The sequence below is a fragment of the Coturnix japonica genome, chromosome 5 (assembly GCF_001577835.2).
Source record: "Coturnix japonica isolate 7356 chromosome 5, Coturnix japonica 2.1, whole genome shotgun sequence".
Lineage (NCBI taxonomy): Eukaryota > Metazoa > Chordata > Aves > Galliformes > Phasianidae > Coturnix > Coturnix japonica.
The window spans coordinates 38,411,840-38,427,623 of record NC_029520.1 but is presented as its reverse complement, the minus strand read 5'-3'; the positions used below and the strand labels follow the sequence as shown (position 1 = coordinate 38,427,623).

Here is a 15,784-nt window from a genome sequence, read left to right as displayed (position 1 = left end):
TTATTTGAACATCTTTTTTCCTTTTTTCTTTTCCCACTCTATTAAAACAAATCAAAAACAATATATACAAATGTATTCTTCTGTATTTCAATTTTTGCTGGAGTCTAGCTATCCTTCTAGCTGTTTCTTAATGGTTAATATGTTTCTGTGGCATGCAGTCAGTCTGCTAAAGTCAGCTTTCTCATATTTTATGCCTATCTTTAAAGGCCTCAGCATGTGATATTAAGTATTATGAAGTCAGTGTTAACATATTTTCTATGTCTGTTTGCAGGTAGGTTAATACTTGCATGTTTTCATGATTTGTTTCTACAAATTATATTTTCTTTTTTTTTTCCTCTCTTAACAATGCTGAAGGTAGGTTGGACAATCAAAACATGCTAAATAGTCTCAAAACCTGTCTTTTTTTGAGTTCAGAAGCATGAATGTTCTTCCTCCCTTCTCTCCTGCTTTTTTATTGTAAATCATTTATGTATAGGAATGGGGGAAGGACAAAAAGGAGAAAATTTATTGGCTGCATTCCATTAGAGTGCTTGATTTGTCATCAAGAGACTGCAGAGGAGATATAAACTCTGCCCTTTTCACAGCTACAGTAATTTTGCAGCCCTTGGGAAATTCTTGGCACTGCCCCTTACACATGACTGAGCCAAAAATGTCAACCTTCCTTTAAAGAGCTAGTCAACAAACAAAGACATATTTTCTAACTATTACTGAAAACAAAGCAACTGTTTTTACCAAGTATTCTGTCTTCTGTGGTTTGCTGAAAAGCAAATGTTTTAGCGTAGGTGTATTTATGTCTACTGTATTCTTAAAAGGCAGTTGAGAAATGTAGTACTTCTGAGAGTTTTCTGAGAGTTTCACCAAAAGAAGGGCACTTATACCACTAGTTTTGTTTGTTTTTTAATTTTTATTAACTTTTATAAAATTTTATAGTTTTATAATTTTTTATATTTTTTAATTAGTTTTAATTAAATTTTATTATAATTATAATTATTAAATTATAATAATATGCATTTCCTGATCTACATTAACTATATTTAACTATTTAACCATATTTTCAGTGTGGACAAAGATGATTCTTCTTCACTCCATGTGGTCCCGGCATTTAAAAGGCATATGTAGAAACGCTGGTGGCTACCAGGATATGGGTCTAGCTGTCTCTGTCTCCTGGCTGCTCAGATAGTTGTCTTCATGGTCTTGCTGTACTCCAAACGCTGCCTTCTTTTGAAATCCATCAGATGTAGCCTGCTGTAGCGGCTGTTTCCCAAAGAAGTCTCTGCTGCATCACATCTCTGCGGCCTCCTCGTGCTTCTGCTATCAACAGCCCCTGCCTACTCAAAGGACAGAAATGTGTCCAAGTCCTCTTGCTGTACCCTGAGCCTGAGCTCAATCCAGAGGACTCTGCAAGAGGTGATTGTCAGCTGGAACTTGCAGAAGCAGACGGAGGGCCTCAACTCGCGCTGCACTGTTGACAGTTGAGACATAGCTACCCAGGCTTCTCTCATCAGTTCCTGGAACCAGGTTGCAGTTTTCTCCATATCCTGGAGAGTTTGTAGGAGGCTGAGCATCTTCTCTCTCCCCAGGTGGTCCTCACGGTGGTGAAGGAAGGAAAGAGTAGTCTCACATCAGCTGCTCCCTTGTGCATATTCAGTTCAGCACTCTGGCAACCGCACTGTTGGTTTGTTGTGGAGAAAGCATTTGGGAGCAATTCTGACTGCCTGCTGAGTGGTGTCTTCTCCATGTCCAGAGTGCTCGTCTGTAGGACAAGTGGGTGTCTCTCATTTCCTATAGATCAGCAGGCCTGTGAGCTGATCTTGCAGCTCCTGCAACTCCTGCAGTGCCTGCTCATAACTGTCTGGATCTTGCACCAGGTGCTGGAGGAGGTTGAGCGGTTGGGACGCTCGGAATTCCTGCGGCAAGATAATCTCCGCAGGCACGTCCTCATTTCCTATGAGGAAATGGTTCAGGCGTTTTTCCTCCACACAGCAGCACAGGTACTGCAAGATGTCATCCATCCACTGCAGGAAATAGCTCTCATGCCAGCTTTCCAGATAGCCAGAAACTGAAAAAATAAAGTACCCAATAAAATAACAGTGATAACTTCTAGATAACTTCTTTTTCCTCACATCTAAGTAAATCCGGAAGCTTTAAAATAGTGAATTATAGTAATATAAATAAGTTGTATTCCCACATTGCAGAATGTAGTATTACAACATTTACACCCACATTTATATTCCAACAAGAAAGGAATCCAAGAGTTTAGGTGCTGACATCCCTAAGAACTGACTATTGATCAGATACACTTCCTCCGCAAACCTTGTAATATCACTTAAAGGTCACCATGGACACCACAAATTGCTTTTATTGAACGGTATAGTGAAGAAGCATTTAAGACAAAAAAGCACCTTTATGTTGTTTTGCCAGGCAGTTGATTGTGACTATATAGTTCATGGTTCTGCAGTCTGAAATTGCAACATTCTGGCTTGCCTGATCACCTAACTCTATTTACTTTGGGAGTTCGCTATCTCCCAAATGAATCAGGCTGAACAGCAGGTTCACGCAAAACAATACTGAATTAAAAGACTACTAAAATACATTGTCAACATACTTTCTGAACACCCTCACACAGGTGAAAGGAGACATTCTTCAGAAGGCAAACATGCAGTTGACTACATCAGATATTTACTTCATATTTATTGTTCAGTTGTTAACAGCTGATATCCTCTTCCTCAAAACAAGTGACTTAACCAAAGTAGTATTTATAGCCATACATGAATATACCAGAGAAAACAAAATTCAAAACAAACAGAAAATCCACAACCGTTTTGGATTAATTATGAAAATGAAACATTCTAATCCTGACTTCATTCAGTTCCTTCTTTTGATAGAAAAGTTATTCAGTGAATTTGAATTTGTTTCTGTCACGGTTTAAATGAAAATCTACCTGCGTCCGAGACAGGGGGGCCGTGGGACCCGCAGGGGCCCTAGGCCAAAAGGAAAAGTTAATTAGGAAAAGAAAACAGCAGCAATAATCAAAGGAGGCACACTTATTTACTAAATACTATATCGAAATACAGGATAACACAATATAATATAATATAATTGAAATTAAGCTAACGAATCAAGCAAAATAGGAGAGAGAATGAGTCCCAAAACCGAGAGGCCTACTGTGAACCTAGGCAAATGGCGGAAGTCTCCCACACGCTCCCCTGAACGTCAAAACTCGAAAGACATCAGTCCTGACTGCCAGAGAGATAATATAGTGCCCAGGTCCCGTGACCCATCTCTGACCGTGTTGTTCTCTGGGAGATGTAGTCTTCTGTAAGTTGCAGATTCAGTAAAATTATTCATGCTTTAAATGATGTTATGATGTGGAATACTGATAGCACAATTACAAAATTATTAAACCATGACAGTTTCAATAGAATTATAAAAATTGTGCAGAAAAGTTACATTCCATTGAGAAATTTCCAGCAGCATTCATCAAATCTGGAAAATGAGAAATATGTGTTTTTTAAGAGTGCTGTTTAATGCCACTTATCACCACCTCTAGTGAGGATGTTCTGAAGCAGGTATTAATGAGCCTCTGACTCCTGCTGTAAAAGTCCACTCTATGTTTCTAACCTAGCTTCATTGTTTTGGTAACAGAGGACAAATCATCCAAGGAGATTCCTGGGGGGCAAATTGTCTGAAGAACATCACATGTTCAAGCATATTGAAGATAGGACTCAGATGTAAGTGATCTTGACAAATTGTAAAATAAAAAATAAAAAAAGCACAGTTCTGTAAAGACATGTTGCATCTAATAGGAGAAATCAGCTGGAGAAAGAGAGGATAGGAAATAAACAAATTTGCAGGAATATCAGCAGCCAGTAGAAGTTAAGAAATCAGAACATATTTCAAAAGCTAGATTTTGATTTACATAAAAGCAATGAAGAAAGTGAAGGAATATTTTGTAATGCTCTTGAGACAAGAATAACCTGCTTACTGCAAAGAACAAAAATATATTTTCTGTCTACCCAAAGAATGGAATAAAAAAGTTTTAGCTGAAACAGTAATAATTCAGATTCAGATTAACTCTTCAACCAGGGAAATTATTAAGTATCAGCCTGTGGATGTTACAGAACACCGAAATTTGAAAATTGTTAAGAACAGATTGTTACACTATCAAGAATCACCAGTGGTATCATTGATGATTTCTTAACATATTAAGTTCTTTCCTCATTTGTATTTTCCTCTTATGATCTTTCCCTCTGGCACCTTTCTCTTTGTCATACCATTTCAAAGGTATTTTAAAGAGCAGACTAGTCCCAGTATACATTACTACGGAATATCATTTGAGAACTAGTCACAGTATACATTACTATGGAATATCATTTGAGAAAATTATTAAAGTTTTGTCTACAAGGGAAAGTTGAGACATATCCATGTTTATGTGTAGTAATGGCAGTTATAACTAGCACAGTAAAATTAAATATTAGAGGTTATCAGTTTCAAGGAGTAAATCTGTGCTCTTTGGCCTACTTTCAGGTATAGTAAAATACTCTGTTTTCATTCACACTTTTGAAATTATACTTTGGGTAAAGGTTACAAATTTTGATCTAATTTAGATCTCTGTTCCACCTCCACCCTATAGTCTTTTATTTTTTTCCTCCTAGATACATATATTAAAAGAAAAAAAAAAAAAATCCCACCAAAAGATAAGAAAAAATCTCAACATCTCAGAGTTATCCTTGCTATTATCATCACCAAGCTAAGAAGCATGAAAGAAAATATTCTTATTCTAAAATTTTCTGAAACAGTTGAGATTAGAAATACTAATATAAACCAATGAATAAATAAAAATCAAGGCTTCTAATTAGTATCACTTGAAACTTGAATTTTGAGGCAATTGTAACTGTCCAATAAGAATAGCCTTGTTGTCACAGAGGTTGCCCTCTAAGAAAAAGCTGAAGGATAAATAGAGATATAATTCATTAGATTTTAAATCATTCAGTTAGTAAGAAATAAACCTAAGCTTTGTGATAGAATTTCAGTTTTGGTATTGACTTCCCTGTTTTTAGCTGCAGAAAATCAAATACTCTCATATACTATGGTGTGAGTGTAAAGTTTAAACTTCTGAGTAAATGTGAAGAAAACTACTTTTTATCATTTAAAGTTGTTTTACAAATCAAAGGAATAATATCTGTGACCAGAAATGTGACATATTAGTGACACAGTCCGAAGGAGATATTGGAGTAGAGAATCTTCTAAAAAGCCAAGACCAGTAATACATTTATGTATAATTTGTCCATTTCTAACAGATCAAAATTCTTCACCAGCATTTCAAAATTATAAGGACAAATGTTGACAGAGGATGTAAAATACTTGCATAAAAATTTGTCAGCTTTGTTGATTACAAACATTAAACACTGAAACATACCACAGTAGCAACACAACATTGGCCTCAAAGATCTTATTTGTACTCTCCTACCTGCAAACCACCTTCTGTCCTTCTGTTCTCACTGTGCCTGAATCCTCCTTCGAGCTAAAATGGAGCTGAGAAAGAAAAACCTGTTTTAGGACAAGTGTTGATATTTCAAAATTTGCTCTTATTTTTCATTCAAATAAATGTCATGTCCATCATATGTCTGTAAAAAACACATGCAAGTTAGTGTTTCATGTAGTTACCTCTGGTTTTATTACGAAAGAATACAAAATATAACATATACTATGGGACTTTGTCTAATTTCAAGGATGTATTTCACCTCCAAATTAAGACATGGGATTCAATGTAGATACCCACTCTTAGATGTGCAAAGTTGTTTGAAATATCCCCTGTTGAGCCCCATTTACTAAAATCAAGTCAAAGCTTAGAAATATTTTTGATCAAAGAAACTCATTTAATTTAAGTTTCAATTTGAATGGACACATTTATTTCTAGTTTCATGTTCTTGCTCTCATGCTCTAATACATGACAGAAATTAAAGAAATTGAATTCGCAGCATCTGACATATTACTGAAAAAGTATGGTTTCTGTTGTTTTGAACTGTCTAGATAGACTGAAGGGGTGACGATGAAAACTGCAATCTTAATAAATCTCCTGAAGTTATAGGTTTAAAACTCACACTGTTTTAAATTAGTGAGGACAGCAATATTTATTTGCTGCTGAATTCTAGCCAGCATGACATTTCAGCAGGAAACACTTTAGAAGACATATACTTATGACCACAGAAGTAATAAACTCTTTTTTTAACCCATGCATAAATAGGTATGGTTTTATTTTTTGTTGTTTTTTGTTTTATGTAGCAAAAAGGTAAATAATTTGAACTTTGCACAAATCAAAAGAGTAGACTAGAAAGACAGGAAACAAGGACAGCACACAGATTATTGTTCCTAAAATACTGAAGAGAAATTGAACATTAGAATCCACCACATTCAGTGCTTTTCAGCATGTCTATGTAAAATAACAGCTAGGAAGATGTGCATACAGGTAATGTTTTGTTTGTCCTTTTCATTCCTCAAAAGCGAGTTCAGTGATTAGCCAGGAGAAGGAAATGGAAGCTAAAAATCATCAATGGAAGCTGCCAGTAACAGTCTCAACAGCAGTGAAGGGTATAGGAACATCACAGCCCATCACTAGATGTATTTATTTCCAAAACACAGACTTTGTTGTGCTGAAGCAGCTCTGCAAATCCAGTTATGTTTGGACTGAACATTGTTCAGATCTAGATATTATTTCAATGGTTGAGCAATTAAAATAAGTGATATTATTGAACTAAATAATTATCAAAATATAGCAATTCTCCCATTTGCCTCTGAATTCTCTTTAAAATGAGTGGTTCCAGTTCAGAGGATGTCCTCCTCAAGAGACCACAATTTCTTTTCCATACCAAGTAGGTTCAGTAGCAAAATGTGATGTCCTTGTTATCACCTACTCACATCCACTCAGTCTGCACCATTGAAAAAGTATGAGTGTGACAAATCAATCTTCTAATTATTCACATAATTCTTATCATGTATTTCAGTAGCTTGTTGAAAACTTATCTGTTCCTGAAAAGATAGCAGCAACTGATCTTATCAATGGATTTTCAAAGTCACTGCAAGACAACCCTGTACTTAGGTGAACATCAGAATCTCCATTCTTTAGTGACTCCACTCTTTCTTGACAAAGAGGTAGCAGGTAGTTCACACTTGTGTTCCTACATGTCTGCAACAACTTTCCTGTTGATGTTACAACAGAAAATATCATTTCCATTAAATTGATATGATTTAGTATTTTAGGGGCAGAAAAACTCCAGGCAGATATCTGCAATCATTTGAAATTATGTTAACCAGTTATGGCAATCAGCTCAAAATAGTGTAAGTACAGAGTAAATGAATCAGAATTGATCAGAACTTTCCAACAGAGCACTTTGGAAAAAAGAAAAACAAAGACAGTTCTTAAAATACTTCTAAGGGTCTCATAATGGGAAAAACACAAACAAACAAAAACAAAACAAAAACAAAACAAAACACCCACTATTTTTAATTATTAAGCTTTCCTTTAATGCAAATATTCATTTGATATTATAAAAAGGTGAGAATTTTTTTTTAAAAAAAAAAAGTCAACGTTATTTCAGTGGGCTGAAAATAATGAAAGACTCAACCATAAACAATTGGAATTTCATATTTAGGAACATTTCTATGGATAACTATAACTTTTTTCTTTACAAAAACCCTACAATTCAGGAAATTCCAAACTGGTTAAGTTTTGTCTTATAAATGAATGAAGAATACAATTTATAGTCATTTGGATGATATGTCCTCATAATTTAGTGCGCTGGCTATCTTCCAGAAAGGATAATTATGTTCTACTTAACTGATTTTCTCCTGCTGTTTTTCTTGTAAAATGTAGATTTTATTACATCCTATTCCAAAATATTAATGATACCTTCCTGAGGACACCGGTGTTTTCTTTTTAACCATTTGAAAATACACATTTTTTAGAATGCATATCTTAGAACAAAAGCCAGTAACGGATGATCAATGAAATACAAAAAGTTTATAAATTGCTATTTTATAACAAAAGTTCTGCCTGTGTCGTTGGAGTATTTGACAATATGAAACAAACATTAAAAAAAAAAATAAAAAAAATTAAAAAGTCTGCAGCAGCTTACGGAAAACATTTTTAGAATAAACTATGATGGTGAGGTACTGGAACAGGCTGCTGAGAGAAGCTGTGGATGCCCCACCCAGCAGTATTCAAGGCCATGTTGGATGGGGCTTTGGTAATCTGTTCTGATGGGAGGTGGCAAAGAGGATAGATCCAGATGATATTTCAGGTCCCTACCAACCCAGACCATTCTATGACTGCTTTCCCTTTCCTTCCTTTCCCCTCACTTCCCTCCTCTCCTTTAATGTATCTCTCAAAGCTTACCAAATGAGCCATCTGTTGTAAAAACAGATTCAAATAAACGTGTGTTTTAATAAATGTGCAATCAAAAATATTTAAATGATATGTATGTCTTGGCATATGTTCTCAAGAAAGGTGTATGTTCTTCCTGTAGGGATTTTAAAACTGGCATTTTGATTTCATTTTCAGGTCTGTTTAGAGCTATGTATTCTCCAAATCTTTGTGATATCTGGCTTTCATTTGATAATAAGCCTTGCCATATGTTTAAGAGATTTGCTTCTCACTTAACTGCTTTAACTGACAGAAATAATTAGCATGTCTCAAAGCCAAATTCAATAGCTTGATGAAAAGACCACTCATGAAGCAATTGTCCATCAGCTTTTCATATCAAGACAAAATAGTTTTCATTTTAGGGTAATTATTTTGAGCAGTTGTGTGTTCACGTGGTTCTGATTCAAATTTCTTTCAAGGACAGACATAAATTAATTTAATCTAAATAGTATTGTACTTCTGCACATGTTTTAATTATTTGTTCATGGGCATGATAAACAAAACTCAAGTTCCTGTAGACAAAACTCATAATTTAACACTTTTCAAGTCAAATGTAGAGTCAAATTTGAAGTACATCAATAACTATTGCAAGACACAATGTTATGTTGTGTAGATTTGTGTCATAAATCAAAACACACTGTAGAAATGTTTTCTGAATAGAAAACCCAACTAGAAAGTTCTTGCCGAATCAAATGTAGCTCCTGTGTAATATTGGATGAAATTTTAGGAACGAAAAGAAGAAAATGGATAGAATTTTTGATGCGATTTATATAACTCACCCACAAAATTAGTGTCTTCTTTCTGAAAGCCTAGATACTCCATTTTAGATTAGGATAAGATTTGCATGCCTGACACAAAACCTATTCAAATTTAAAAAGCAGTACTCCTGATTAAGCCCTAAATGAATTATATCTACTTAAAAATTATACATAAAGTAGTTATTTTCTGAGCTTACTGCATTTATAACCCTATTTACACTACATTGTAGAAAAGGAAGGTATTAAATTATCTAGTAAAAATATTCCAATTATTTCTATAAGTGCATATAATCACTTTTATTATAATTGTCAAATATTGAGGTTCATGTATTACTTGTAATTTGTGATCATAAATTCTATTTGTTTCCTAACTAAAAAAACTTATATTGTTCATTCAATAGTTACATAAAAATTTAAGTTATATCATATACTTCTATTTTTATAATATCCTATTGCTATATTTATATGCACATTTTTTATTGCATAATAATTAGTTTAAAAAGAAAAATGTATAACTTTTACCTTACCAAACACCTGGATACAAAATTCCACATATATAATAGATTCAGTATCTGGGTCAACACAGAAAAATCAGAAAAATATCAAGAGTGAAATCAGTGACTAAAAACTGCTTAAGTGTTACTTTTTGGGAAAAAGAACAAAAAAAAAGCATGTATAAGTCACAATAACATTTTGCAGAAGTGTTTTTCTCTAGTGATGTGACACTTTATTATCTGAACTACTTATTTCTTTCATCAGTTTCAGCAGTTAAGCTTTAATATTTGTATGTGTGTGCACCTTAGGAAGTAAGGTAAGTGTACTTCACATATGTCTTTGTAGTCTGTAGGCAGGCACAAGAATAAAATGACAACCGCTGAAGTATTTTCTATTGGTTTTATCTTCTATCATTTAATCAATTCTAAGGCTTAGAAGATGAGGTCAGCAAGCTGATACAAGATTGGATCACAGCCAAGTGACTGGGTGCAAATGATAAGAGTATAATAATATTTAAATGTTACTTGCTATCGAGAGCTACTATCGTGTAAGGTTTCCGGAAAGCAGGTACAGATACAACATGACAGTTCCTAACATTTATATGAAAGATTGCTCATCTTGGAAGTAACATGACTGTTAGTTAAGGAAATGATAATATCCTGGCAGAAGAGGCAATACGTTTATCTTACATCTTCCTAATTCAAGTTTATTGCACATTTCCCTGAAGTACCAGTGTTGGCTGCTTTGACAAGCGCGTTATAGGAGTACATGAACAACTATTCATTGTTTTTTCTAGTAACCCATCTCAGTGCCTGTAGCACTGTAGTACTTGCCTTTGTTGAAATAATAATCACTCCAACTGACCATATGATATATGACCATATATCTATTTAGGTTTTTGTTGTTGTTTTTTTAATACAACTACATTTTTACATAGATAACAAGCAGCTTCTCCAGGTAGAATGAGGTGTTTATGACTAACATGGTGTAGTGTAGAAAAAAAGGTGTTAACACAGTTGGGGTATAGTGGTACTGGAGATCCCACAGCTCATCGATTACAAAAACAAACAAACAAGCAACTGAACCAAATAGGTTTTAACAGAACAAAGAGCTTAAAGAATCAGTATGTTATGGACTTAAATAATATTATCTGCTTAATTTATCTATAGTTTAGAGCTACAGACCTTTGAATAAAGAGAAATGAGAAAATGTGTGTTTGTTACCATGCATGTATGTTTTACTTAAAATGGAAAGAGAGTGGAAAACAAAAACAACAACAACAACAACAACAAAACAAACCAATATGGAAAGGAAAGTAAAAAGAAACAAGAAGAGAGGAATTAAAAAGAAACATCAGAATATCACATCTGTCACAGCTTAATACTGCAGTTGCTGGCAGCTAGCCATTAGATTGCCCAGTGCCAGCACTAGCCTTAGGACCTAGAGGAGCAGTGTAAAGATGAACAGAATATCAGGAACACAGCTAGGAACTGACAAGTGTGTGCTACCAACTATAAATGTGTTACTTTTACAACTTTTTTTTCCCCCTATATGTGAGCGCTCTGTCTGCATTATTATTTTTCATTTTACTTCAGTAACTTGATCTGTACTAGTAATGATTATTGAATTAGGCATAAAATTTCCTTTTATTTATTTTTGAATTTATTAACAATAAATTCATGCTTTACTCATATAAAGCATGCTCCCTCCTTGCCTGTAAACAGGCTTTTGAATAGGACATGTTTACAAATATTTATTTAATTGCATATAACATTTAAATGTTTGGACAGATGTTAGATATTTTGACATATGGTTGGGGGAAAGATTTTAAAATCTGTATGAGATTGCAACTGGAAAAAGGATAATTATGAAAGAGGTACAGAGATACCTGAAATAGAAGTTAAATAATCAAGACCACGTTAGTTTTATCATCAGGTCTGTAAGTTTCAAAGTGGATGAATATTGGACCAATATATACATTCCTGAAATATCTGGAACTGTAACTGGTAAATTGAGTCCAGGAACCGAGATAGTTGAGGAAGAGCTGCTGAGAAATTCCCCATTACTTGGCAGAAGACTGTAATGTGCTCATATATGAGCAGTGAGAACACTAACAGAAAATTTAACTCTTTTTAAAAAGACCAAAGGATCTTTTAGAAGGAGTTACTATATTAAAGGAAATGTTTTTTTATTTTTTTATCTGTCAATCCAAAAGACAGAAAAAAAAAAAAAAGCAGTTTTTTCTGCAATTTGGTTTTCCTTTGACTACATCTGTGCCTCAGATTCTGGAAGCTGACGTGTCTATGCTAAGCTACAGCCTGAGGCTGTGACTAAAAAGCATATTTAGGTGCTTGACTTTATGCTTTGGGTTGTATTCTGTTTGCCACAAAGTATACAAATTTAAGAACAATTTTCAAACTCATCTTCAAGCTCTGGATATACTGGAAGTGGAGTCATGAAATACACCTGACTGCCTTCCTCTCAGTGGGGAGAGATGACAAGATGAGGGGAATGAACTCCAAGGGAGGTTTAGGTAGGATATCAGGAAGAATTTCTTTACATAAAAGGTTGTTAAGCACTGGAATAGGATCCCCAGGGAGGTGGTTGAGTCACCATCCCTGGATGTGTTTAAAAACCATTTGGATATGGTGCCCAGGGACATGATTTAGCAGAGTGTTGTTAGAGTTAGGGTAACATGGTTAGGTTGTGGTTGGACTTGATAATCTTGAAGGCCTTATCCAATCTGAGCAACTCTATTATTCTGTTATTTCAGTCTAATGCCTTGTGAAACAGGAAAATCAAGATCAAATGTGTGTATGTCTTACACTAAAGTTTATGTCATGATAACATCACATTTTAAGAAAAATTTCAGATATATTTTTAAGGAGGTAGTAAAATATGGGGTTATATGTACTTTACAGAATACAAAAATCTTGAACAGTTTCTTTTGCTTTGTTTTATTTTTGTATGTGTGTGTATTTGTGTGGTTGTTTGTTTTTTTTTTTGTTTTGTTTTTTAATTTTTGTCCAGGATTTTTTTCCCCAAAGGAATTAGCATTCAGGGCTATTTTTAATATATTGATAAAAATACTTAAATCAAAATCTAACAGCTGAAATCCTTCTTCTGAGTTCCAATAACTGAAATTTTCTTAGATTTAAATGTTACTATTCTGGTTGTTGCCCCAAGAATATATACCAACATCAAAGGAGCTTTCAAGAAAAAAATTTAGTTGTTTTAAAGAAAGAATGAGCAGTATAACAGCTTCCTCTGAAACAGGTATTTCTCTTCACCCTGCTGGTTCTGTGATCATTGTACACTGCACTGTCAGAACAGTTTTTCACTTGGGAATACAGATCTGAGATTTTCCTTCATTTACAATGGTCTAAACAACTCATCTGATTTTTACATGCAATGGATGAATGATGTTTTCTCCCTACTACCTATGACACTGCAGAGACCTACATTTAACAGCAAAGGACATTGTTTCATTACAACCTCTAAAATACTTCCAGTTATAAATATTTTTCTGTATTATGGTCTTGATACAGTGGAAAGTGAGTTTCTGCACCTTATTTCTTCCGCACACTGTAATTGTTGTTTTGTTTACAGACTTTTATTGCTACCTGTTTTTGCAACCATATTTGTGATGTCAGCAGTGCAGTTTATATAGTCAGGGCGAGGTGTGCCAAATATGTCCACTGGCTAATAAAAGAAAATGTGGATTACTCAGAACTTCTTGCAAATTTGGGTTGTTTGTGAAGTAGATAAATTTTTATCTGTTATTCTCAACTTTGCAAATTTAAACACTTTCATATCTACCAGTTCCCAAAGGTGTCTGCCAGGTGTCTTTATTGAAAAAATACTGAACAGAAGAAAATGTAAAGGACAAGTCACTAAAATAAATCCCTGAATTATTCTCAAGTGTCTTTTATCTATAACTTCAACTTCTCATTAAAAAAAAAAATAATAAAAAATAAAAAAATCAAAAGCTAAATCTAAACCCTTGAATAAAAATTCAGATTTTGTCCCACGTACAATTTTCATCCACAAAGCCACAGAGTTAAACACATCTTAAGGTTGAATAAACAGGCAAATGCTGCTTCAAGCAGATAACTTTATAAGCTTGCATACTGTGGAGTAATTAAAGGATATCATATTCCATTATACAAGAAAATGCACTTGAAACCAAGGAAGAATCTATTTCTGAAGTGATATAGCTCACCCTGATTTCTATCACGTTTTCAGTATTGATTTGATGAGATGATACTTCACAGCTTCTTTGCAAGATTTTTAATACTGGTTGTGCCTCCAGAGTGAGATTAAAGTAAAGGCTGTTTGCATGTGAACATACACAGCCCTTTAGCAGATCTCAGCCACATATGATACAGAAAACAAGTTGCATTTGATTCAGATGATCAGTCTCAGCTCTGTTTTAACTATTTCTGCGTAGAGTAGAAAATAATACAAGAACTGTAGTGTAATAGATAGCCAAAGGTTATCTACAGGAAAAACTCACCAATTCTGATGCCTTCAATCTAGATGGAAAACACTGAGGCTGGTCACCCAAACTCCACAAGGAAGCAATCTCTAAAAGAGATGCTGCTGCTGTGGTAGTCAGCCTTTAAAAGAAGTCTAGTAGAGGTGGTGTCAGGCTCCACCCCTTCTGGGAGCACAACTGAATTACCTTCACCTGTGCTCCCACAGCTGACCCAGCACTTGCCTCAGCTGGTTAATCAGAGGTTCAGGCTGTGATTACCAATTTCCTATGCATTCTGAAACACAGGTTTTTGTAATAAATTATTTGATGGAAACACAGGTAGCTATGATATATTACATTCTCATACAGCTTTACGCAGTATTCTTATCAGAAAAATGCTGGTGGAAAAATTTGAGCACTGACTCTGGACTAGCTTTACACTAGCTAGTTAAAGCTGGTATTGGCATCTATTTGAATGAAAAGAACTCAATAAAGCCCAAATTGAAAGGTAGCATCACTAGAGACAAGGTAGGTAACAGAAAAGGCTCATCTCATTTTTCTTAGCATATTGAAATTAAAAGCTCTAAAAAGACACCTGCAGATTTTTATTTACACACAGGTAGAATATATATTTTCCAGTCAGCCCTAATCCAAAACTTTTCTTATGTCATATAGGAGGAACAGGAACTTTGGAGGATCACTTGATGACATTTGCAGCAGAACATTGCAGGAGTTGGATGTTGAACCCCAAAACTATGATAGTCAAAATTACCACTAACATTCCACACAGCATAAGTTCAATGACAGAAACTAACTCTTATTCAAGAGCTTAAAGTTTTCTTCAAGATGTTACAAAGGCAGATAATGCCAAAAAATCTGGCTCTTCCCTTGTGCTTAAGCCTTGAGCTAACAAAATAATCCAACAAAACAACAGAAGTTATGGAATGCATTTGTGCTAAAAATCTTATGCAAATTATTATGTAAAAGAGAAATAGAATAGAAATTCATATTTCTATCTTCTTTCCGCATTCGGCATTTTAAAGGTTTGGTGCCAATTTGAGATAGCTGGGTCCTCTTCAGTCAAAAGGTCAAAGTTATAAGTTTCAGTGATGAATGCTATTGTTGTAGAAGTGAAATTATCACAAAAAAACTTTTCCTACTAAATATATTCACACTCATCTCAGAGAAAATGAATTGTGTGTAGGAGGCAGCAAGAGGAATGGTACTAAAACCAATGCCAGATGAGTAGGTTTTCATTTCTGGGTGCTGAGAATCTTGAATTATTTTACATGAAGCAGAACAACATCACAAAGGGAAATGGGAGTAAAAGTGTTCTTCTCCACATCCTTGTTGATTAGGGCACTCCTGTGGGAGGTGATATGTGGGTTTTGGTGCACTGGACTCCCACATCCTATATGAAATCTTTGAAGCTTCAGTAGGAAATGAATGTATAACAATAATAGAGCCTCCTTCAGCTGTCACTTATAGAAAGCCGTGACTCAAGTTCCATTTAGGTAGAGAGGTGAAAAATGCAGAACAGTTTGGTAAACATAAATGTTTCTCAGTAGAACTGAGTACAGGATTTCACATAACACCTGATTCTTTGTGTTTCTCTGTAATATGGTTAAGCAA

The 15,784-nt window shown here is 34.6% G+C and overlaps 1 long non-coding RNA gene across 1 annotated transcript; it reads right to left on the bottom strand.

The window, feature by feature from the left end:
• Positions 1 to 1,015: 1,015 nt before the first annotated feature.
• On the bottom strand, positions 1,016 to 14,278 carry LOC107315170. The gene is made up of 3 exons (XR_001555804.1): positions 14,192 to 14,278; positions 5,471 to 5,535; positions 1,016 to 2,059 (listed from the first exon to the last, which is right to left on the bottom strand). It is a non-coding gene; the product is annotated as an uncharacterized LOC107315170 (long non-coding RNA).
• Positions 14,279 to 15,784: the final 1,506 nt, after the last annotated feature.